This window comes from Chlorocebus sabaeus, chromosome 4, assembly GCF_047675955.1.
Source record: "Chlorocebus sabaeus isolate Y175 chromosome 4, mChlSab1.0.hap1, whole genome shotgun sequence".
NCBI lineage: Eukaryota > Metazoa > Chordata > Mammalia > Primates > Cercopithecidae > Chlorocebus > Chlorocebus sabaeus.
In genome coordinates, this window is record NC_132907.1 from 20,886,467 (window position 1) to 20,909,381 (window position 22,915).

Genomic DNA, 22,915 nt, shown 5'->3' on the forward strand with positions numbered 1-22,915 from the left:
CTAGTCCTACCACCCAGAAACCACTGTTTATTTGCTATTTTGATATATTTTATTTGTATTTTGGGTGTGATGGTTAGATTTTTATGAATTTATAAAAGTTAGTTTTTACCAAAGTTTTTGCATTATTGCATGCATGCCGTATTTTTATGACCTGCTCCTCTCACTTAACATTATTATAGAACTCTTCTGTTATATTGCAAATTATGTAAACATTATTTTTCATAGTTGTATTTAATAGAATACATAATAATTCTTCTAATTTTGAGTGGTTTTTACTGTTTCACTGTCTAAGTAACACTGATGGATATTTTTGTTGATTAAGTTTTGCTAAATTTTTGAACACTTAAAATAGATTTACAGAAGTAGAATTATTGTATAACGTAATGAACATCTATATGACACATACTTTTAAGATTAAATCCAAGAATATACTAATTTAGTCTCTCATCTACAATGTTACTGTGTCCATCTTCAATACCTCTGAGTATTATCATTTAAACACATTAGCTTACTTGATCAAAAGAAATGCTTTTCTGTTGTTTTTATTAGCATTTCTTTATTACTATTGTAATAAATAACATTCATTCAACATTATAAAAAATTGAACATTTTTTATATTAGCTAAACAGTTACATGACATTTTCTGTGAATATTTTACTCATAGACTATTAAGGTCTACATTTTTGTTAATGATTTCTATGAATATTTTATAAAGATACTTTTTACTTGTTACATTTGCCGCACATTTACCTTGTTTAATTTTTGTTTGTGTTGACTATATTTTTAATTTTGAAAACTACAAACATTTTAAATTTTCATATGTATTAATACTTTACTTTTTAATCTGGCTTGCTTATCATTATTTTTTATTCCAGTCAAAAAAAGGAGATTTGGAAGTATTCCTCCCTGTAGCTTTCCCTAAGAGAGTAACTTACCTATATTTGATGAACAGGAAGAAAATCACATATTTCCAAACTAAAGATTCACCTTGGCTTTATTCTGTTTCCTGCTACAATTCTGAATTGTTACAGATCACCTCCTTTCGACCCTTCTGTTCCAGAACATACAGATAAAATATAACTAACACAAATAGGGGCTTATGAACAGGATTTAATACCAGAGCTTTAAGTGCTCTGGAGGGTTTTGACGAGGTTTTGGGTGAAGAGTACTAAGGTGGTAGATCCTTTATAGGAGAAAAAGAGAGTGAGAGAGAGAGAGAGAGAAAGATCAAGAATTAGATGAATTACTAATGAACAAATGAGTGAAGGAACATTGCATTATCCATGCATATTCCAGCATTCTCCAGCCCTTGTGGGGGAACCTTGTTGTTACCTGGGGCTCATTTTATCCAGTTCAGGATCTCCAAGGCTCTGACAATGAGGATCCTCTAGAGATAACCCCAAGGATTTTCCTGCACATTCTCTTTCATGCTTACCAATGATGTCATCCTGCTGGGTTTGTGTACTTCTCTTCAACCTCTGTAACATGTTTAGTCATAAAAGAAAAGGTGATCAACCTATGTTGAAACCAAGTACAACTTATAGCATCTCTTTAACACTAAGCATTTTCATGAATATTAATTAAATAATTTGGGCAGTACATAACCCATGTCTACAATATGAGTGATGGCATTTATAACAAAGGCTAATGCTGATCAAATGCTTACTATGTGTTGGGCATTATTTCAACCACCTTAGGTGATTAGTCCTCTCAATGCTTTTATGGGTAGGCACCATATTGGTCACATTTTGCAAATGAGGAATTCAAAGCATAGAGAAGTTAAATAAATTGCCCAAAGTTACGCAGAAAAATAAGTAGTGGAACTAGTTAAGATTCAACCCAGGCAGTCTGCCTCCTGAATTTCTGCTCTTCATGGTCATGATGTACTGTTTTACTCAGAATTTTGTTTTGTTTTAGTAGAAACAATAATATCACTAAAGCCACGTGACGTAACTATAGAAGCTTTATTACAAAATAAACAAGAAAATTAAGCAAAATCAACGTACAGTGAAAGCTGCTACTCACTGAAACACTGGTTTTCTTTGCTCCTTTGGGGAAAGCATTTAATGTAAAACAAAACAAAAAATAAACACACTAAAACCCAATAACCTACAAACAAACAACTTGTTTCCTCTGTTCTGACTTTCAACTCAAAATGACATTACTTGTGTAATTACGACTTATTAAATAGAATTCTAGCACCTTAGAATTGGGAGAACCTAGTTTTAGCTGCCCATACCCACTGCAGAAATTTCTTCTTCAATTATCCTTCTAACTGCCACTCACCCTTTGCTAGAACATCTCCACTGACAATAAGCTCACTGATTAGTAAGATGGCCTCCTATGTAGGTATTTTTCTTACCTAACAATGAAATCTGTAAAGTTCATTTATAAATTCATCAAATATTTGCTGAACCCACTGCATGCCAGCCTTGGATACAGACTTTGATTTCCTTCCTTCCTTCCTTCCTTCCTTCCTCTCTCCCTCCCTCCCTCCCTCCTTTCCTTCTTTCTTTCTTTTTTTTTGTTTTTTGGTTTTTTTTTTTGAGACGCAGTCTCGCTCTGTCACCCAGGCTGAAGCGCAGTAGGGCGATCTCGGCTCACTGCAAGCTCCGCCTTCAGGGTTCACTCCATTCTCCTGCTCATGCTCCCAAGTAGCTGGGATTACAGGCACCCGCCACCATGCACTGCTAATTTTTTGTATTTTTAGTAGATAGGGGGTTTCACCATGTTAGCCAGGATGGTCTCAATCTCCTGACCTCGTGATCCACCCACCTCAGCCTTCCAAAGTGCTGGGATTACAGGCGTGAGCCACCGTGCCTGGCTCCTCTCCTCCCCTCCCATCCCCTCCCCTCCACTCCCTTCTCTTTCCCTTCCTTCCTTCCTCCCTCCCTCCCTCCCTCCTTCCTTCCTTCCTTCCTTCTTTCCTTTCTTTCTCTTTCTTTCTCTTTCCTTCCTTCTTTCCTTTCTTCCTTCCTTCCCTTTTCTTCCTTCCTTCCTTTCTTTTTCTTTCTTTCTCTCTCTCTCTTTCCTTCCTTCCTTCCTTCCTTCCTTCCTTCCTTCCTTTCTTTCTTTCTCTCTTTCTCTCTTTCTCTTTCTTTCTTTTCTCTTTTCTTTCCCTTCCTGCCTTCCTACCTGCCTTCCTTCCTTCTTTCCTCTCTCTTTCTCTCTCCCCCAGCCCCGTCCTTTCTTTCACTTAAACAGCCAAAAAATATTTTTTTTTCCCACAATCTGGAGGCTGAAAAAGATTCATCAGGTTGATTTCTCTTGAGATTTCTCCTCTCAGCTTGTACATGTGCACCTTCTCACTGTGTTCTCACATGGTCTTTCCTCTGTATGTGCAAATGTCTGACTCTCTGGCTCCAGCTCTCTCATGCTCTCCAAATGTCCTTTTCTTGTAAGTACACCAGTCAGGCTGGATTATGACCCACTCTAATGATCTCATTTTTACTTAATCACTTTTTTAAAGGCTTGTGATAATTGATTTTTTGTGTCAACTTGACTGAGCTAATGGGTGCCCAGATAGTTGGTAAGACATTATTTCTGGGTGTGTCTGTGAGGGTGTTTCTGGAACAGATTAGCATGTGAATCAGTAGACTGAGTAGGGAATATTACCCTCACCAATGTGGTTGGGCCTCACCTAATCTGTTGAGGGCCTGAATACAACAGAAAGGGAGAGGAAGGGCAAATTCATTCTCTTGTTTGAGTTGGGACATTCATCTTCTCTTGCCCTGGGACATCAGTGCTCTTGGTTCTCAGGACTTTGAGCTTGGACAGAATTACACCACCGGCTTTCCTGATTCTCTAGTCTGCAGATTGTGGGACTTCTTAGCCTCCATAATCTCATGAACCAATTCCCGTAGTCTCTCTTTCTCTCTCATAGTTCTTTAAAAAATTCAATCAACAGAAAAAATTATATGTATTTATTGTGTATAACATGATATTTTGAAGTATATACACATTGTGGAATGACAAAATCTTACTAATTAATATGTGCATTACCTCAATTAGTTATCACTTTTGTGGTGAGAACATTTCACACCCACTTTCTTAGAATTTTTCAAGAATACAATATGTTAACTATAGTCCCTATGTTATACAATAAATCTCTTGAACTTATTTCTTCTATCTAGACCTTGTTTTCAAGGAGTTTACTGTCTAGCATTTTTAAAATTTTTTAATTTTTTAAATTTAGAATTCTGCCAAGAAGTCAAATATCCATTAATAGCATAATATTTTTTTCTTTTCAATCACATATAAATTTCATCAATTTAAAGCAATCAGCTAAATGGTTTAACCCCAAACTGGTAACAACCCAAATGCCATCAGCAGCAGAATGGATAGATACCTTGAGGTCTATTCACACTACGGAGACATTCTACAACCTGAGAATGCAAAACTGCAGCCACTGGCAACTGCATATCCAAACATAATGTTGAGTAAAATAAGCCACACACAAAAGAATACATACCATGTGATTACACTTATATTTATATAAAGTTCTAATCAGGCAAAACTAATCACTGTTATTGGAAGTTGAATCATGGGTTACTCTTGAGGGTGGGAAACAGTGCTGAGAGAGGAAGAAGAGGGCTTCTGTGGAGCTGGGAAGGTTCTGTTTCTTAATTTAGGTGCTGGTTATCTAAGTGTGTTCACTTTGTGAACATTAATTAAGCTGTACTCTTAAGATTTTTGTACTTCTCTGGATATACATTACATTTCAATCAAAAGCATACAAAAAGAAAACCATTATTATACACATTAGAAAAAAGGCTATCCAACTTAAGAAGAACATGAGTCAGATAATGGAAAAAATTCAATTCACATTCTTCAGGAAATGCATATAAGCACTCAGTTAAGAAGATGGTTTGGAAGATAGCCAAAGCATTACAATTAATAAAGACAGGCCTGAAAAAAATAGCCCCAATTTCCGTAATGGGTGAACCCGCAGGCAGAGCTCTGTGACAGACAATGAATGGGCAAGGGCAGTCATATTGTGACCTCCCCTAAGGCCTGAGGAGTTACTATGGTTGAGAGGCCATCTGAGAGCATCCCCCCAGGAGGGGCTTGAGCCTCAGCATCCTCCTTCTTGGGAGAGGTCTTTCTGGCTCAGAGTCACAGGGTTTTGTTTTGTTTTTTTTTTTCTCCTTTTAAAAATGCTGACCTGGCAGCTCTGTTCCTTATTATGAGAGCACTGCTTTATTTCTTGGCATTTTATTTGAATGTTGTAGTGCTGTGGAATGCAGTTGGCTTTTAGTAAATAAATTCTCATTCAGTAGGAAAACCTTCTGAGGTTTCATGTTTGAGATAGTAAGACCTTCACACAATCATGTGGATTCAAGCTAAAAAGTCAATGTTTTGAAATGGACATATACGAACGTATTCTGAGTTCTCTCTTGGATCATCCTCCCTCTCCTCTTTCAAGGTTCAATTCGATGTCACCTCTTCCATGAAGCCTTCTGGATAGCCCCTTCAGAATTCACTGCTTTCTTATTTGCTTCTGTTGAACTTTACTTGTGTCTTTATTGTAGCATATTTTAGCACTGTACCATATCACATGGTACAGTGATGGGGTGGCCTTTGGATTATAAAGATCAAAGTGTCTTACTTTCCCTAAACTTGGATTTTCTTATTTTTCCAGTTACAGGATTGGATTATTTTGATAATCAAGAGTGCCTGTGAAGAGTCCGATTTATAGAAGATACTTCTTTCCCCCTCACCCTAGTCTAATTTTTTGTGAATGCATTTCACCTTCCAGTAGGAGATAACTCTCATACATTAAGCTGCTGATTTAGTGCCTATCTCCTCTCACTATAGTAAGCTCTACAGACTCATTATCTGTTTTGTTCACAGAGGAGATCCAAATGCTTAGCACCTGCAACATTATAAATGCTCTAAAAGTATTTGGAGAATGAATGAATTCCTTTTAACCCCTCCCCATGTACCACTCAGAGAGCCTGCTAAACGTATTAACCATCACTAGATTTAAGCTTTTTGCAGGCAGGAACTCTCCTCAATACAGCTTCTTTTAGCCCCCACAGGGCAAGGAGGCCTTGCAAGTAAGAGTCAATTAAGAAGTGAACAACAAGTTACCATGTTATTAACACTCATATCTAGAAGCAAAATAAAATAAATTTAAATAATAAAGTTCAAAGCAACCAAACCTTGGCATTAGCAACATAAAAGAGAATAAACATCTTAGCCCAAAAGCAGCATTCTTGGTCATAATAGATTAATTTATATGTTTGTCTTAAGACTGCAGCTAATTCGCTCAATGCATATTGGCATATGAAAATGAAATGAGGCTCATGGATAGGAAGAATCAATATCATGAAAATGATCATACTGCCCAAGGTAATTTATAGATTCAATGCTATTCCCATCAAATTACCATTGACATTCTTCACAGAATTAGAAAAAACTACCTTAAAATTCATATGAAACCCCAAAAGAGCTCATATAGCCAAGACAATCCTAAGCAAAAAGAACAAAGCTAGAGCCATCATGCTACCCAACTTCAAACTATACTGCATGGCTACAGTAACCAAAACAGTATGGTACTGGTAGAATAACTGACACATAGACCAATGGAACAGAATAGGGATCTCAGAAATAAAACTACACATCTAAAACCATCTGATCTTCAACAAATCTGACAAAAACAAGCAATGGGGAAAGGATTCCCTATTCAATAAATGGTTCTGGGAAAACTGGTTAGCCATATGCTGAAAATTGAAACTAGACCCCTTCCTTACACGTTATATAAAACTTAACTCAAGATGGATTAAAGATTCAAATGTAAAACACAAAACCATAACCCTATAAAAAAAATCTAGGCAATACATTCAGGACGTAGGCAGGGGCAAAGATTCCATGATTAAAACATAAAAAGCAATTGCAACAAAAGCAAAAATTGACAAATGGGATCTAATTAAACTAAAGAGCTTCTGCACAGCAAAAGAAACTATCATCAGAGTGAACAGACAATCTACAGAATGGAAGAAAAGTTTTGCACTCTATCCATCTGACAGAGGTCTAATAGCCAGAATCTACAAGGAACTTAAACAAATTTACAAGAAAAAAACCAAGCAACCCCATTAAAAAGTAAGCAAAGGACATGAACAGGAACTTCTCAAAAGAAGACACTTATGTGGCCAACAAACATATGAAAAAAAGCTCAACATCAGTGATTATTAGAGAAATGCAAATCAAAACCACAAGGAGATACCATCGCACGCCAGTTAGAATGGTGATCATTAAAAAGTTAAGAAACAACCAATGCTGGTGAAACTGTGGAGAAGTAGGAATGCTTTTACACTATTGGTGGGAATATAAATTAGTTTAATCATTGTGGAAGACAGTGTGGCGATTCCTCAAAGATCTAGAACCAGAAATACTATTTGACCCAGTGATCCCATTACTGGGTGTATACCCAAAGGAATATAAATCATTCTACTATAAAGATACATACATGTGTATGTTCATTGCAGCACTATTCATAATAGCAAAGACATGGAATCAATTCAAATGTGCATCAATAATAGACTGAATAAAGAAAATGGGGTACATATACACCATGAAAAAAAGTAATGAGATCATGTCCTTTGCAGGGATATGGATAGAGCTGGAAGCCATTATCCTCAGCAAACTAATGCAGGAACAGAAAACCAAACATTGCATGTTCTCACTTGTAAGTGGGAGCTGAACAATGAGAACACATGGACACACAGAGGGGAACAACACACTGGGGCCTGTTGGAAGGAGAGCAGGGGGAGGGAGAGCATTAGGATAAATAACTAATGCATGTGGGGCTTAATATGTAGGTGATGGGTTGATAGGTGCAGCAAACCAACATGGCACACATTTGCCTATATAACAAACCTTCACATCCTGCACATGTATCCCAGAATATAAAATAAAATTAAATTTAATTAAAAAAAGAAAAATGAAATAAGGAGGAATAAATAAAAGTCAGGAGGGAGCACTGCCTGATATTATGTTGTTAAGTGAAACTTTCTTCTACTTTTTTGCTTTGTTTTGTTTTACACTATGGAAAAAGGAACAACGTACAGATACACATAAAGCAATGAAACAAAATCCTTGGACAAAACGCTGAAAACATTAAAAATAACTAAAGTGTATACATTCTGTGGCACTTGGCTTCACTAAAATAAATTTTGTAGTATAATAAAGCTAATGCTGTTTCACTTCAAAATAAAATATGCATTAACTTGTGTATGAGGTGGAGTGGGGTTGGGAGATTATTACTAATCAATAAGAAAAGTGTATTTTGGGGTCTCCTAAATTTTACTAAAAGAGGTAGAAAGTGCAGTGGTTAATCACCTGGGCTTTGAAATCCTGCAGCCTAAACTTGAATCTGGGTTACTAGCTGTGAGTGCCTTTTGGCAACTTACTTAATTTCCATGAGAGCTAGACTTCTCCAGAGCAGGTGAGGAGAGAGAAAGAGAGAGAAGCATTTTATACCTTAACTTTGGAAGTGAGTGATATACCCACAAGTACTTCAGCCATATGTTATTGGTCACACAGACCAATCCTGGTACTATATGGGAGGAGACTAGACAACAATATGAATACCAGGAGATGGGGATCACTGAGACCATGTCGGAGGCTGGCTGCCACAGATGGCTAACACAACTGGGGGTTGGCAGGCATCCTTCTCTCTCCAAATGGGCTTTCTGCATGGCTAGCTTGAACTTCATTATTGCGTGGAAGTCTCAGGGTGGTTGGGTTTCTAACAAAACAATCTGCCTAACACAGAGTAAGCATTCTAAAGTATAACATGGAAGCTGACAGTCCTAAGGCCTGGGCTCAGAAATCCTGGAAGCCACATCTGACCACCATTCTATTGGCCAAAACAATCAGAGTCCATCTGGGTTCAACAGGAGAAGAAATAGACTTCACTTCTTGGCAAGGTCACATTGCTACAGAGGATGTGGGATCAGAGATGGCAGTTGCAGCTATTGTCAGAAACATACTCTACCACTTGTGGAAAGGAAAATACAAGGAGAAGGCAGCCATTGGCTCTTTGGAAGAGGTGAGTACTGAGGTAGGGCTTGAGACAGATTGAGGCCTGGAATTGGAGAAAGGAGGTCCAATGGCAAGAACAGTTCAGTGGCTGAACACATTGCAGTGGGAATAACAGGAGCAGAGCCATGGAGGACAGAAAGTGTGAGTCACTTGCAGGGATGTATGAAAATTACTTGGCAGAAACAAGAAAGTCATCTCAGGGACAGACAAGAGATGAGGACAGAGGCAACTGCCAAAGGGCCCTGAATGCTAAACTGAAATCCCAGACTTAGAAGGATGATCTACAGATTTTGGAGGAAATGACCTCCTTAAAAATAGTTTTGAAAGAAGGGCCTCAACATTTATGAAACATTTCTGATGTGCCAGGTACTGAACTAAGTATTTTACATACATCAGTTTATCTAATTCTTATTGCAAATTTACAGAGTGAGTATTCTTCATTTTTTAGATGGTGAAATTGAAGCTTAGGAAGTTTGAGTAACTTGCTGCAGTTCACAAAGCCAGTAAGTAGAAGACCCGGGTTTCAAAACTCAAGTCTAGTTGAATGCCTGTAACCTTAACTCATTCATTTTTTGTCATGGTAAAATCCCAAGATAAAGAAATATTTTAGGTGTTATTAAGAAGAAGGGTCTGATGAGGCAGACCCAAGGGACTGACTTGTAGTGAAGACTGCTACAACATCCAGGGTAACCAGACCCTGTGAGCAGCACCCTGGACAGAGCCAAGTGCTGTCCTGAATGATGGGTGGCAGGCTACACAAGTGGGATGGAGGAGCCTGGGCAAACATCAGGCCTGAAACATGGAGCCAGAGGAGCTGCTGTGGGTGAGAAGGCAGAGCAGGGGGAGCGTTCTGGATTTTGCAGGGAGTTCTGGCAGGGGAGCATGCTAGATTCTCTTCCATCAGTGAGTAATCTCGAAGTCCTATGATGCAGCTTTAGGAAGGACTTGTATAGAGTAATGAAAGATGACAACAAGGTCCTTATCAGAAAGCCCGATTGTCTGAATCAACCCTGATGCACAATGGAGCTGAGGAGGGGAATGCTGGTGGGCAGATCTTGCACTTAGATTGTTCTTACAACCAGTGTTTAGTTCCTCACCACCACCTTCAGACCAAGGCTAGAGGGCTTTTCTATGACCTGCCTCTGGCTGCACATAGTTTGTAAGATGAGGAGTCCGCCAGGCCAAAGAGATATGTGTGTCCATGTGGAGCCCATTCCCTGTCTCTAAATACCTGGGGCCCCAGAATTCCTTGCCCAGATGTCCTGAGCTTGCTTTCAGGTTCTCTGCAGTCCTGCCACCTGGGTCCTTCTTCTCTAGGGTGAACTCCGCTCTGCTCTGTGCGTCCCCAGGGATGTGCAGGCCTAACGGGTAGCTTTCTAGCTGTCTGGAGAGAGGGTGGCAAGATTTCTTGGATATGCAGGCTAGGATGTTCACACAAATGTGCATGAGGCCCTTTGCAACAAGGCCTAAAGCCAAAGGTGAGAAGAGAAGGAGCTGACTGTGTGATTCACAGAATTTTAGGTTTTACATTTGAACCTGGCCTTCTAGTCCAGGTACATTCATGAAAGTAGAAGGACAGGAGGTATTTTAACTATCGTTGGTTAGCTTGATTTATAACTTTAAAATAGTTGCACAAACAGAATGTGGGCTTCTATTTGTATTCTTGCTCAAGCCCCACAAGAGTGGGCCAGTGAATCAGCCCTGGCATAAGCTTGAAGAGGCTTCCCTAGACCTGCCCTCTCCCTTCTGCTCCTGCCAGACAGCTCAACTCACTGGTTACTCTGCCAGACAATACCCCACACTGCAGTTCCTCAGACTTGACAGTGGTAATTTTTAACCACATACCTTGAGACCAGTAAAAAGTTGCCTGTTTTGGTAAGCTATGATACTGCAACTTCCTCTACTTCTTAAAACAGATGCTTTTAAACTGTGCTGTATTCCTAGTTTCTCGATTTGAAAACATGTCAAGAAGAGTAGCATTCAAAATTCCTGTGTAGGGTTACAGAGTTCTAAATGAGGGCTCAGTTCTCATCATTATCAACTGACTAGAGGCTTCTGAGGGAGACTTGCACTTCCACACTTAGTTGTGCACCTGTTCATATTCAGCCCATTTGTTTCAAAAGAAGCGACTGGGGTCTAAAATATTACCTCCTGACTACATCATTTTCCTCTCAATGTCTGCTTTCTTTGTGACAACTCCCTTATACCAACCTACATGTGTAACTCAAAAAAGTCTTCACAGAATTTAATATTGTACTTCTATTCAAGTGAATATTTTAATTTGGCACATGAAGAGCATTTTTTGCATCTTCTATATGATGGTATCAAAGGCATTGTCTGTTGCATTATTCGGTATCCTTTGAAGAAAAACCACGCAATAAAATTCTCTTGTAATTACTTACCAGGAAACTGTTTTCACTGGAAGAACTGGAATGGTTCCTTTAAACAGATAGCAGATGACTTTTTAACCCATTATCTTTCCTTTTTGCATTGACTGCTAAGAATCTCAGAGTTAAATGTAATGCTCATTCTAATTATCTTATGCCAATTTTCTGACTTAATTATCTTCTGTGTTCCTTAGTTGATATGCTACTAGTCTCACTTATTAATCTTTGTTTTTTAACTATTCTATCACATATGTTTTACTGTTAAAAGTTAATGTGAAAAGAGTTAATTCTTTCTTAGAAGTAGATATATATAACTTATAAATTAATACACATATAAGTACATGTATTATATTTTGTTATGCTGTCCTTTGCATAAAAGATGTCATTAAGATTACTAACCTCTTACGTAGCTTGAATTTTGGTGGTAATGAGTTAGACAATGATACCCATTTTTCTCTTTTTCAGTTTCCTTTAAGCTATAGTAATCTACAGAAGAGTGGGCATCTATCCACATGACATGGAAAGGGCATTGGCTGTTCTTGTAATCACTAATGCAGTCCTCCATAAGTAGTTACCACTCTTTAGGGGACTCAATTTCTTTTTTCTTTCTTTCTTTCTTTCTTTTTTTTTCTTTTTGAGATGGAGTTTCACTCTTGTTGCCCAGGCTGGAGTGCAATGGCACGATCTCAGCTCACTGCAACCTCTGCCTTTTGGGTTCAAGCGATTCTCCTGCCCCAGCCTCCTCCCGAGTAGCTGGGACTACAGGCGCCCTGCCCACCACCATGCCCGGCTAATTTTTGTATTTTTAGTAGAGACAGGGTTTCACCATGCTGTCCAGACTGGTCTTGAACTCCTGACTTCAGGTGATCTGCCCACCTCAGCCTCACAAACTGCTGGGATTACAGGCGTGAGCCACCACACCTGACCTCAATTTCTTTTCTATACAAGATGAGTGTTGGGCTAGTTAAGATCCCTTCTAGCTTTAATGTTTTCTATTCTATGCACTGAAACTTAACCAACTAAAGGCAGCAAACTACATGGACATGAGATGATCCCTAGTTTTCCTACTTGGTCACCTGGCATGCTCCAGTAGGGTTAGCCTCCACATGAAGGAGATATGAGCTGTATCACCAGGATTGAACAGCAAAATGTCAAGAACTGAACCTCATTGGTCCTCATTGTTGAAGGCTAATGAGGAAATAAAGGACAGAGCAGAAGTGAAGCCCACACTGACCAAGCTTGAGCATTAGACTTGGGGCCTCATCAGTTCCACTTCTTTCTCCAAGGTATGTCCATTTCTTCTGCTTACACAGCTTAAATGTCTAGTCCTCTATAAAGCACTTGCTAAAGAAAAGAATAGCCAACATCTTTTTAGAAACATCAAAATTGGAACCCTTGAGAAATGAAGCTTCGTATGTTACCTTGTGCTGTTCTACTGTTTCTTCTGGAAAGGAGGAGACCTGATTGAAGTTTCCCATGTGCTTCTCTGAGCATTTACAAAGTAAAGGTGCATATTGACTTGATCATGTGATTCCTCTGAGCTGTTACAGAGTTATTCATTAATGCAAAGAAGCAATGATTGATGATTTCTCAGTTGTCTTGGAGAAAGCTTTAATTTTTTTGGAGATATTTCATGAGCAATTCAATAATTATGCAAAATATAATTTTTCGACCATTGTTTCAGGGTATATTGAGAATATTTGTTCTTTACTTACTAAGATAAGTTCAATTATGCTTTAGTATTAATATTTTTAGTGAATAATGAGTGGCTAGTAATGTGATAAAGTTTCCACATTTGTATCACTCATTATGTGCCTGAAGATTTATCTGCCTTATTAACATTTATATGGCAACTCTGCAATGTAAATAGTACAATATTACTTCCACCCCACAACCTTCATTTTCTAGGTTTTGAAACCAAGGCAAATAGAAGTTAAGTGACACACACAAGGCTACATGATAGGAAAGTGCCAGAGAAACCTGGGATTCTGGCCAAGATCTGCTTGACTCCAAAACCCATGCTATTCCCACTTTTAGAGCACTTTCCCCTAACCCTCAATTCCCTACTTCTAGCTTAAGAAGGGGCCTTCATTTATCCATTCACTCATTGATTTACTCATTTAAACATTTGGTTTACATATTCAGTGTACTGAGTCTTATATATGTGCTGGAAGAAGAATAAATAATAAGATATGGTCACTATCCCTAGAGAAATCACATTATTTTCTTCCATGTATCAGTTAATCGATAACAATAAAGTAACTCTGTTCTTTGAATATTCATTAGTTATCACTTAATAATCTGTGCTTATACTCCATCTCATTCAAAAGGAAATATTTTAAAAAGCTCCTTTCAAAAATAGAAGCAAATATATGTAGAGTCTTCCCATTTCAGTAGATTTGCTTTGGATCTTATGAACTAATGACTAAACTACCTTTCCATCTTACTCAGGCTGGGCTATGAGAATGGAATCCATATACTATCTCAGGGAAATCAAGGCAGCCAGTCAGCTTTTGGAAAGCTGAAAACCAAATATTTCAGAAAGTCCCTGGATAAGTTGCTAAACTCTTAAATCAGTTCTGTGCCAGTTGTAAATAATATAACAATAGCAGAAATATTCTTAATAATATAATTTCTAATGTCAGCTAATTAATTCAAGCTGATGGTTTTAGAATATCACTCTGTCCTTTAATAAATGGGCCTCCTGTTGCATTGTGCCCCAGGTAATAATAAAGATATTGAATATATTAAGGTCTCAGGCAGTCTTCTATGGGCAAGATAATCCTTAATGTAATTGCTATTTGATCAATAGAGGGTTTGAGAGGATTCAGCACCTTCATCAGGAAGTGCAATTTCTTAGTTACTGAACCTACAAGCCACCTGATGATGTTGCCCAATTGCAGAATCAGGTAACTGGGCCTGGGAGCAGCCCCTGGCAGGCACCAAGTGGATCAAGGTAACAGCAGCAAGAAGAGGTGTGCAGGGTTTGCCTGCTGCTCCAGCGACAGCCAGCATTGCCATGTGACAGCCCAGTCAGAGGGGTTGGTGATATGGGCAGTGGGTGCCGTTATCGGCAGGGTCTGGGATACAATCCCTCTGAGTGTACATCATGTGAAAAGCACAGGCATCAGGTGTGTAGCTGGCTGTGATGAGCGGGCAACATGACCAGTGACACTCTGGCTGTAATGTGAGTCAGAAACCAGGGACCAAATGATGATCAGTTTGGTGGGGGAAATTTTGGGAGAGTCTGATGCAATCCCTTCACCAAATTGTGACTTGCAGGCATTATTTCACCTGTGACAGTTAGGTCAAACAAAAGATCATACCTGCATATTTAAAATTCATCACATCTTTTCAAAAATATCATGATATGCTGACGAATATTTTGCACCATTTATATTGCTTGGTAATCCATTATATACTCTACTGTTTAGTTGATTTCGAGAACAGAAAAAAAAATGTTGAAATATTTGATTTATGTATTAATTTATATAATCATACTTATTACTTAGTATTGTTAAGTATTTTGAATATCATCCCTGGAGAGGCCCCAGATTGGAGCCAGCAAAAGATTCAGTGGCTAATCTCCACTCCAGAAGGAGGCACATTTCTTTTTTCTTTTTTTCTTTTCTTTTTTTTTTTTTTGAGACAGTCCTGCTCTGTTGCCTAGGCTGGAGTGCAGTGGCACAATCTCAGCTCACTGCAACTTCCAGGGAGGCACATTTCTAAGCTAGACTACCCTGAGAGAGACAGTTAGAATATGGATGCCAACCACAAGGATGGTGCTTCTTAGAATTGTGCAAAGTGATAGCTCCAAACCATATACATATCATGAACACATTTTTTCTTAATACAGATGACATCACTATTAGAGCATATCAGCAGTACTTACTTCTGTAGGTTCCTTTCATTGCTACGGTAATAGTTCCCAGATGGCATCTACCTCTGTGAATAATTGATCTGTTACTTTTAGAATGCTCTGTGACCAGTGAGTCTGTGAAGTGCTCAATATGCCCTTTCTTCTCCAAAAGATTTCTGAATGTGTGGGCAAACAATTCTTATTCTATACAAACAAGATGGAAATTTTTCCAAAAAGAACTTTACAGGAATAAAGAAAACCAAGCCTCTGACCAAAGCATTCTGTCTTGTAGGAAAATTATTAAACCAAACCAAAATGTGTAAATATCATTTCCCAATATTATACTGTCAAGGAGTCCCTTGACAGTGGCCTATATTAAGAAATAAAGCTTTTTTCAGTTACTCAGAATTTACTGGAATTTAAAAAAATAAATAGGTAATCATTAAAATCCTTCTATTTAAAGTGATTTTCCTGACCCTTCAATGCTATGAAGTACCCACCATAGAAACTGGGGTCTGCGATCACCTGGATTGAAATCTGCCTCTGAAATTGAACGGCTCCATTCAATCAAGTTCTGAAAAGAGGCAACTGAAGCAGAGACAGAGCCTACTTCAAGAACTTGCTCTGATTACAGAATCTGGTCAATGGCTCTACCCAGAGCTCTTAATAAAAGATGCCAGATTGAGGTCCAAGCTGATGTTCTGTTGATTTTTATCCCAAAGTAAACATCGCCATGGTAAATGGCATTGTAATGGACAGTTGCAGGTTAAGCTGAATGTTTTTAAAGAAAATTCTTCTTGGCTCTGTAGAAGAGCCAAATATTTGTTTACTTGTCCCCAAAATTACACATATTGGCTGAATAGGGTGGATAAAAATGGCTAGAGGCTTTCTAATAGGTATAAAAGTAATAAGTGTAAATTTTTGCCTCAAATACTTCTTAGTAGTGTGGTCTGACTTAGTACTGTAGTCTGAATTTTTGCCTCAAATACTTCTTAGTACTGTAGGGCTTTCTCAGATTTTGGTTGAAGAATCACTGTGGTGCTTGTTAAAATGCAGATGACCGTATCCCACCTCATGTCTATGCAATGACTCTCTGGGAGTGGGATTGAGAATCTGTGTTTTAACGAGAACTCTACTGATCATTAAGAACAGCGAGGTTAGGGGGTTGGGGAGATGGTCAAAGAATACAACATTTTCAGTTAGGTAGAAGGAATATGTTCAAGAGATCTATCATATGACATGGTGACTATAGTCAACAACAATGTATTGTGTTTTTGAATATTGTAAGAGAATAGATGTTCAGTGTTCTCACCAGAAAAATAACTGTGTGAGGTAGTGCAGATGTTAGTGAGTTATATTTAGTCAGTCTACAATGTATATATACCTTAAAATAGCAAATTGTACATAAGAACTACATACAATATTTTCTGACAATTTAAAAACCATGAAGTTTGAGAACACTTGTTCTATAAGACAGGACGGATGGTATTCATTCATTCATGTTACTCATTCATTTGTTCTCCCCACAGTCATTTACTGAGTGTATTCTCCTGAGTGCTGGGGTTATAGACATGAATACAATACAGTTTCTGTTCTCTGGCAGCTCAAGGTCTAGGTTTAATTTGCAACAGTGCTTCTCAGCTAGAGGCACTATTGCCGCTCAGGAGACATTTGGCAATTTCTGGAAACATTTTTGGGTGTCACAACTGAGAGCAAAGATGGCACCCAGTGGGTAGAGGTCATGACGCTGCTATACATCCCCAGTGTACAGGACAATTCCCTCCCTGGTCCAACAAAAATTGCCGATCCTAAAGCATCTGCCGTGCTAAGGCTGAGAACCCTGATTGGCACTGTACTGATTCATTCAGCCAGATCAATCATCAGAATCACATAGAAGCTTTGGCAGTACTGCATCTTGCAAATGATTGTCTGGGAAATGTGCATCTATGTTCAAAAGTGGGGCTGGAATCTAGGCCATGATCATTTGCTGCCACAGTGTAAACAAGAGAAGACATTTTCATTTGTGCTATAAGAAACCTAATGACATAATTAGGTTTCATGACATAATTACTCTTCTCATAGGATTTTTTAAAACCTACAGCCAAACTGGTTTTATTCGATCTATATATTTGTTCAATTAACTAAAATTCCAGAAAATGTTTAATGAATAATTTACCATCCTTACAAAATACTATGGACTTCCACTTCCAGCCAAGATGGCGAAACAGGAATTGGGTTACCCTCCCGTTTGAAACAACGAAGTCAATAACAGCAAAAAATCCAGACAAAATACATAAAAAAAATTTTCAAGATACTGAATGAAGGACAGTGATCCAGAGAAACAAAAACATATATGGTGAGCCTTACGGTTGCTTCCAAGCTGAAGCTGGAAGAGAGTTTCCAAGCCATGATGCGGGGAGGGGCAATAGACTTTCTGAATTGAGGAAACATTGCTAAGAGTTTAGGAAGTCCAAGGTGCCCACACTTTTCAGGATAGAGTATCAAAGAGGAGAACGCTGCACAGAGAGATAACTACAGAGATCTGTGTAGGGATCCCCTCAAATATTCAATGAGTACTAATGAGACATGCGCTTGAAGAAACTACCTGAGAGGAGAACCACCTAAGAGAATTAGAGGTAATATTACTCATGCAGGACAAGGAACAGGGCCTGTTCCCACCAGCCAGAATGGAAAGCCTCGTGATTCATGGGGCACAGAGTAGAGTATGCAGAGGGTATTGACTCAGTGATGAAGAATATTTAACTCTGGACTGAGCATTGGTCCAACATCACTTAACACATCTTAAAAGCAAGATCCAGAAAGGATCAAACTGTTTCTAAGTAACTTACCTGCATCCCAGGAAAAAACTCAAGAATATTTACTGATACAAATGTGATAATTAGTAGAAAAGACTGATTATAATTGTATTCCATATATTCAAAAAGTTAAGTAGCACTACAGATTATATCAATGCTAAAATAACTTTGAAAAAGAAAAGTTGGAAGACTAGCATGACCTGTTTTCAGACATTTTGTCAATTAAAATGTAAATAAATAAATGTTTCAAAAATTCATTTTGAATAACAGAAAGAACAACTGCTTTGTAATTCACTCAATGAATAAGGGAGAATGGACAAGACATAAAATAAGAAATGACCAAAAAAATGGATAATAAAAACTGAAAAAAGAGTTAGACATGGTGGCTCCCACCTGTAATCCCAGCACTTTTGGAGGCTGAGGCAGGTGGATCACCTGAGGTCAGGAGTTCGAGACCAGCCTGGACAACATGGTGAAACCCTATTAAAAATGCAAAAATTAGCCGGGACTGGTGGTGGGCGCCTGTAATCCCAGCTACTCAGAATACCGAGGCAAGAGAATCACTCGAACCCAGGAACTGGAGGTTGTAGAGAGCCAAGATTGCACCATTGCACTCCAGCCTGGGCAACAAGAGCAAAACTCTGAAAAAAACAAACAAGCAAGCAAACAAACAAACAAACAAAAAACTGAAAAAGATGACAAAAATAATAATTTTTTTAGCAAAATAAAGTTTACCAAAATTGACTTTATCCAAGCTAAAAAGCTGGCGGGGTAATTCCCTTAGGAAAAAAATAGGAAAAGTCTAAAAAGTAGGGGTTGGATGACAGCGTCTGGATGCTTGCCCTCCAACTGAGGTGCTTGTCCATTTGCACCTCATCCACCTTCTTCCTCAGGAACTCCCACTTCCCTAGCGCCATCCTTAATCTTTCCCGTTGTAGCCCATCTGCTCTTTCTGTGAACAATCTCCAGGTCTCTCCTAGGATCGTCTTTATTTGTTCTCTTTATTTTAACCTTTCACAATAAATACCTTACTTGGGCTCACTATCTCTTTGTATTCACCCCACTCTAACTCTTGGAATACCTGTAATCTGGCTTCCTACATCTAGCTCTCTAGTGATTGATTTCTCAAAGTTATCAGCATTCCTTGTATTCTTGATCTTCATGTTGGTAATTATGGGTTTCTCCAGGGGGAATTATTTCTATGTATTTGCAGTGGGAGGATAAGGATGGTAGACCTTGCTTTGTGTTGTTTCTCTTTGTGTACTTGCCTGAATACATGAATTAGACTGTGAGCCTCCAGAGGGTAGGGATCAACCATTAGACATTTTAAAGCATAATCTCCCTCCAATAGATCTTCCATAATTATTTGTGTGGTCAATAGTATTATATTGGGCTCAGGATTTTGGCTGAAAGTTGAATAAAAGTACATAGAAAAAATCTTCATTTGCACACTTCTCTGTGCCTAGCTCAGTCTTGCCTATAGCCACCTTTTAATATTAATAGTATCAAAGTGTGTGTGTGTGTGTGTGTGTGTGTGTGTGTGTAAATTTGCCACGCTGGTTTCTACTTGAAGAAATCTCTTTGAGTTTTTAGATCAGTAGTTCTCAATCCTTTTCCATGCTCAATTCACCTGAGATGCATTATCCATTTCCAACTGTAATTGGCTTACCTGATTGTCATTTGTGTGGAGGTGGTGAACAGAATGCCTTATAAAGGGATTATCAGAATCTTGGGTGAAATGTGTAGTTTTAAAATATCTTTTCCACCCACCTCCCACCATCCTGGTTGAAAATCACTGCCTTAGTCATCCAGACAAATTTCTGAAAAACACATCTCATCTAAGCTAAAATTTCCCAGTGTTTGTTGTTCACTTTGCATCAATGTGTGTTTGGAATGGCCAGGCATGAACAAACATTAATGCTTTGACTGTCTTCCCCCAAAGCCATACAGAAACCTAATAGACTGGTACAGCAGAAATGGACCATCTGACTTCCATTTTTCTCAATGTGCTATTAAACATACAAACTCATGGTCACCATACTGCATTTCTCTTGGTATCCAGCTGCAGGCACGTATTAAACAGTGCTGCAAATCATGCATACGGAACTTAATGGGCTCAGTGTCTCAATACAGAGAAAAAAAACTTGGATGTTTTTGTTGTTTTCAAAAACATTTAATTTTAGCACATGCTATGATATTTCAGGAAATGTTTTCCTAATACATCCACTCTCTTACAGGGAAGTGATTTCCACTGTAATGTGATGTTTAAGGTGTTAGGCAGAGCTTTTAAAAGCCTTATTTCCTTCTGCTACAAATAAACAGCCCAGCAGTTTGTGAAAAGGCATTATGCCATCTGAACATATTAGTCTCCTGGCTGTCTTACTCAGACTAGCTTTGCACCTCCTCACCAAGGTTTGCTGGCAGAATTCCCAGCCAGGAATGCCCCTCAGCCATCTGCTCTGTCTCTGGTACCCTGCCTATGCTCCAGTGGGACAGCAATCTCTTCCCCAAGCATTGCTTAGGTGTTTGGGTTACTGTAAAAGGGCAGCATAAAAACAATATGTGCTTAAGGCATGTGAACTGTTTTTGTGTTATGATATTTTATTACACTTTGCTGTCCTGTGTTTTCTAATTGATTCCATTTGCTGTGAACACACACAGATGGAGTGTGGTGGAATAAGGGCAGAGTGGGAAGAGCAGCTCCCCAAAGGCAGCATTGGGTAAGGAAGGGGAACCTAGATGAGGCTCTGTGTCTATCTCTGCTCTGCATTTAACTGAACATGCAACTTGGAGCAGACCACTTCTCCCTTTTAGATTCCATATAGTTGACCCTTGAACAACAGAGGTTTGAACTACGTGGGCCCACTTATAAGCAGATTTTTTTTCAACCAAACACAGGTAGAAAATACAATATTAATAGAATATTAAAAACCTGCATATGGTGGGGGGTCAACCTTTCTCATAAGTGAATTCCACAGGGCCAACTGGAGGTCTTGAATATGTGTGGATTTTGGTCTATGTGGGTGTCCTGGAACCAATCCCCCACATACACTGGGGCACAATATATTTTAAATGAGGGGTTTTCTCACATGATTGACCCTATAAAATGGTAAAAAACATTATTGCATCTCAAATAAAATCCAAAACATAAATGATTGACTGGAGAAAAAACTGGTTTGTAATGCTTATGGAAAAGGGTAACTATCCATAGCAAAAAGTTCCTACAAATTGGTGAAATAAAAAACACAAATAACCCATAAAAATAGGCAAAGGATATGAATAGGTTTAATGGAACATGAAAAGCAAATGACCAATAAATAAGTGCCAACATGTTCACAAACGGTCAGAAAATTAAAAATCAAAGCAACATTGGGACACTATTTTTATGCATACAACCAGCATTTATATAGAGATATATATATATTTTAAGATAGCTACTGTTAAGTGCTGGTGACAGTGCAGGGACACTTTCTGACATTGTGGTGGGTATGTGAATTGCTACAAGCTGTTAGGAAGGTAATCTCACAATGTCTGTAGAAATCCCCAGAAATCTAATTTTGGTAATCTCTCCTATAGAAACAGAAGAAACATTATTTAAAGATACACATATGGGGATATTTATGGCAGAGAGAGAAGGAAAAAAATAGAAAATAACCTGAATCTCCATTATTAAAGAAATGGTTGAGTAAGTTACTCTATATCAGTGATTCAGCTAGGAGTGATTTTTGTCTCTCCCACCCCAGGGAATATTTGGCAATATTTGAAGACATTTTTTATTGTTGCAATGGGGGCGGAGTGCTACTGGTATCTGGTGTGTAGAGGTCACGGATATCATTAAACATAAGGCATAGGAGACCCACCCCAAAGAATTATCTGGCCCAAAATATCAATAATGCTGAGGTTGAGAAATCATCCATATGTGGGCATATGTATTTTGAAGGCCAGTCCCTGAGAAAATATTAAGTTAAAGAAAAAGTTATATACACACACACACGTGTATATATACACACATACATTATATGCGATAGAGGATGGAGGAAAAGTATGAAAGTATTCATACCAAACTGATAACGTTGCTTACTTTGGGAAGGGCTAGAGGAAGTGGCATGGAAAGAAATACCCTCCCCTCGCCCAACACACACACATCATACACAAGCTCCTGTACTCCTGTTCTGAGATGGCTACATAAAGTCCTATGGGACGCATTTGAAAAATTCATATATCCTGGCTATATTTCAGAGCTCTTGGATCAAATACCTTTGACCTAAACATTTTAAAAGCTTTTGAGTCCCCCCACAAAGTTACCCACAAAGAAGAAGCGGCTTCCTATTTAAGTCTTTGCAAAGTATCTCATCCCCCGGGGTCTCTCTTGACTACTTTATTTTGACAGCAATGTACCATTTGGAGGAAAATACGGTAGCTTGAAAGCTGGGAACAACGCTTGTAGAGGTCACCTGACAGACTGAACAAAAATTAATATTAAAAAAAAGTAGGAAAGAAATTTCACTCAAATTTAGTCACTATTCCAAGAATAGAACCTCACATCTGCAAATATTGGGTGTCACTGTGAATCAGCCTAAAAAAAATGACTGTAAAAATACAGTTAGTGGTTTCACTGTGAAGTGTGGAGATACATTTACAGGGGCAGAAACCACCACTGCCACAACAAAGTATTGTAATGTCATGTAAATTGGGACAGGTGGCTTGGGCTGTAAATTTTCCAGAGCCAACATATCCTATACAGATATTATTAAAATTGCTATGTGAATCTCAAATAACTTAGATGTAAAGATAATATGCATTGG

The 22,915-nt window shown here is 38.4% G+C and overlaps 1 pseudogene; it reads right to left on the minus strand.

Moving 5' to 3' along the window:
• LOC140711613 (spermine synthase pseudogene) overlaps positions 1-14,456 on the minus strand; it is a 44,856-nt pseudogene extending 30,400 nt beyond the window's left edge.
• Between the last annotated feature and the right edge of the window lie 8,459 nt (positions 14,457-22,915).